Source organism: Solanum lycopersicum, chromosome 6 (genome assembly GCF_036512215.1).
Source record: "Solanum lycopersicum chromosome 6, SLM_r2.1".
Classification (NCBI taxonomy): Eukaryota; Viridiplantae; Streptophyta; class Magnoliopsida; order Solanales; family Solanaceae; genus Solanum; species Solanum lycopersicum.
Genome location: NC_090805.1, coordinates 3,874,802 through 3,879,183, shown reverse-complemented (window position 1 = coordinate 3,879,183; position 4,382 = coordinate 3,874,802).

Below are 4,382 nucleotides of genomic sequence, written 5' to 3'. Positions count from 1 at the left end.
TATATTTGCTTCCATTACAAATATTTAAGTGCAATTTGATTTATGTGCGGAATTGAATACAAGACATTTTTTATGTAGCTTCATGACCCATAAAAGCTTTTTTTGTAGAATTTTTTATTTTTTCGTAATTAATTTAGTCAAATAATATCCTTCTTCATGACACTGAAATATGTTTTCTAAAAGGAAAAAAACTTAAATATGTCATCAAACTTTTAGAAAACGTTTATTTATGCCTTCCGTTAAAAATTGGACTCATTTATGTCATAAATATTAAAGAAAAAGCTTATTCATGTCATCTTTTTAATTCTAGTTTTGCAAAGTCATTTTTTACACATCAAACAGAGTTTAACACTTTTCTATTGGTGTTTTTGGATAAAATGTATACTTTTTGTTTGTTTTTCTTTAAAAACACCAAGAACACATGAAGAACATAAACAACTCCCAAATTTTCAACATCTTCAATTCTTCACGAAATTATCTCAAATTTCGGCTACATTATTAATTTTTTTTAAAAAAAAACTAACATTCTAGCATCATTGCAGAGTACAAAAAAAAATTTCATATTTAAAAAATATATTTAAAAAAACAAAAATCAGTCCCAAAATTACACAATCCTAAAATATGTTTTTAAAAGGCCAACTTTCACATATGGCAAAAAAAAATCATATTTGTATGCTATAGCAAAGTTTGCATAATTGCGCTCCATAGCAAACATAGAAATTTGTATAATTCGTTATACATATACAGTTGAAGCAAATTGTATAAAACAAGAAAGAGAAAGACATTTGGGCAGAGAATTGTATAAAAATAAAGTGTATAAAACAAATTATATTATTATAAGTGTATAGAACGATTATATACAATTTGAATTTGTATAAAATGAGAAAGAAAGAAAGACAAAAGAGACCTGACAATGAATATACAATTGAATCGAATTGTATAAAACGAGAAAGAGAGAAATTAAATACAATTTGAAAATTGTATAAAACGAGAAAGAGAAAAAGGCAAAAGAAACTGGGAAATGGGAGTATTTTTATTGTATAATTATAAGTGTATAGGATGAAAATATATGTACTTGCATGTGTATATACAATTTTTTCACACTTTATGCAAATAAAAACGCAATTTATACATTTCGATTCTGTTTGTATAAGTGAGAAAAGCGAGGGTGACGAGCGAGATTTGGGATAGTGGCGAGCGATATCTGGAAGAGGGGAGAGAGGGGAACAAAAATATATGTATTTATACAATTTTCTCTGCTTTATACAATTAGAAACAATTTTTATACACATGTGTTTGTATAAAAAGTGAGGAAGCGAGCGAGAGATTGGAGGAGAGTGGCGAGCGAGATATTTGGGAGAGAGGCGCCTGACAATTTTTTGCAAACGTTTACTATGGAGCACAATTAAATCAAACCCTAGCTATTCCATTTATTTTAAGTTATTAGTTTGATATTATATATAATTTTTCCTTTTTAAAATAGCTACAACAAATATAAAAACTTACTTGATTTTAAAAAAAAAATGTTTTAAAAAAATATTTATTTTTGCTCGAATAAATATAATAAATTTAGTAAATTTAATCTACATATCCATTATATATTAGTCAAAGGCACGCATTTCAAATACTAAACTGTCAGAGACTTGTTTTCTTAAAAAAAATTGATAGATACAAAATTATACTTCTTGTTGTTTATCAACCATTTTGACTTTTATTTTCCTTTTTTCTTCTCTTTCTTTAAAAAAAAGAGAGAGAGAGATAAACAAGTTAAATAAGGAGAAAAATAAGGGGAACATTTTCTGGCTATATGAATCTAAATAAGGGGTAATAAAAGAGAATGGCATAGTGGTAATAAGGAATATGATGAGATGGATGAATTTTTTTATTCTATACTTGATTAAATTTATTTAATTCATTTTCTGTGAATAAATAATTTTTTCTTTATACCTCGTAAATATAAATTAGACTTAAATAATTGATGGTCTTTTATACGTGTCCGCATAATTTACTTGAACAACTTAACTAAGGATTGTACCAATTGAACACCTTATCTATTAAAAAATAATGTCAATTAGACACAAAATGTTGACATGGCAAAAAACGTGTACATCGTTGTCACATCCGAGGAGCACCCCCTAGAAGTAACATGGCGTATTTGATCTCTCAGAGGTCTTATACAAGCCCATAGTTATCATTCATCGCATTGACATAGTAAATTTAGCGGAAAATTTAAAACTTTTCATAGCACATCGTATGCTAGAAACTTTACTTTTTATATATATAAAACATAAGTCAAAATACATATTTAGACGTTAAGCCTTTTTGCTATCTTAGACTCAACAACCTTAGAATACATTAGGGACACAGCCCTTAAAACATAAGAAGTAACTATACAACATTTAATAAACTTTACATTAAGACATGAGTATGGAATCCTTGAAACTTAAGGACCCATTTCCTTGAGCTTGGGAATCATATTTCAAACTCCTCAATCATAGACATCCTTTAAGAATCCATACCTCCACTTTGTGTAAAAAGTAGAGAAGAATGGGATTAGTACAAGATGCATTAAGTATGGCAGTCATGTAAAAACATGCATTTAAAAGGGACATTCTCTTGAAATCATACTTCATGCCTTTTTGAGTAAATCTTTATAAAACCTTTAAACAATAGCATTTATATCATTCATATACTTCATATAAACCCAAAGGTCAAACATCACATAAGATAATATATAGAATTTATAACATTTTCGAGTCACATTACAGTGAGCTCTTGTTCCCTTAACAGAGAGCATTATTTCCTGTTATTCATTAACTTTCCAAGTAATCTCTAGCGATACTTGGTGCAATGCATCACCTTAAGGCCAAAAGGAAAACATACATATAACCCACATAAGCCAACACATATCATCACATAAGCATAATACATCAAAGACACATTTAAGTCAAAACCTTAGGACATTACAGTAAGCTACATCAAGTCACACATATATTTACTTCTTTGCATATACATCATTATTAGACCTTGTTCATGACCCCAATCTTAGTCTACTAGTGCAATGAACATATGGAGCCCTAGAACCCCATACATTCTTAGTAAACCCTTTATGAGACCACAAACATTAACATTCAAATCATACATCAACAAGCAAGTGAAAGAAACTTCATTCATTTCAATACAAGACCTTCATCATATAGTCATTTTGACCAACATAGTGCATGTAAGGATAAGATCACATCTCATAAATTCATACCATGCACACCTTCATAACAAGAAGATAGATACTACAATGTCATGCATATGGACATAAACATAAACATACACATTAGGTCACCTTCCTAGGACTTCCTAAGAAGCTACTTGTGCAATGTCTAGATGGGTTCATTACTTCCACCTATCCTAAGTAACCCCCCTTAAGTCCTCCTAGTTAGGATCCTATTCATTTACTTCCATTGTCCATTTTACTTTAGGGTAACTATAGTCTTAACCGACACTAAGACCATGGGTGCTAAACATGAAATTTGGTGTTGTAGAGCCTTACACCAATGGAATGTGTTCCTACCTAGCCAAGGTAGAACATTAACACATGCTAGCATACTAAGTGATATCACATTGCTAGATCCTATGTGGCAAGCATAGTTATGGAACTTGGAGGTACATGTGAAAACCCTCTTTATGACAAGATGGTGCATTATGGTTATTCGCATTATGGTTATTTACTTATGGAAACCCTATTTATGCATATTGAGACATTGTGGTTATCCACCTCATAAGATTTATAGTGACCTACCTTCTCACATTGAGAAGGGACACACACTCACATTAAAGTTCACTCGGTGCTAAGCTAAGTTCCCTTTATTGAAAGTCTTCATTAACATTACTTTATAAAATATAGGCTTAGGATATTCATTCCCTCATATGCTTACTTCATAGGTCATAGATGAAAGTTCATCAACCTAAATCATGTGAGAAGATCCTTTCATATGGACATAACATATGTATTAGCACTATCTAGTTTAGGATACACTTGAGCACACCTTTCAAGGCTCCTAATATGTGAGCAAACCTTTCACATAACACCTTAAGTCACACATGTTCTTACATTCATATTCATACATATCGAAACCAAAACTAGAACTAGAACTATCCTATCAAGGTACACATGTGCAATGAATAAGCAAAGTATCATACCCTTGTCCATACTAGTACACCTATCAAGTCATCCTAGCTAAGGAAACACATATCATACTTTCATAAACATCACCTTAACATGCATAGTAGTAGACACTAGTGAATATGAAAACTACCTTTCATTTAGACACCATGACTTATACTACTTGTAACATGCATGTAAAGTGAGTGTGTGTATTTACATTTGT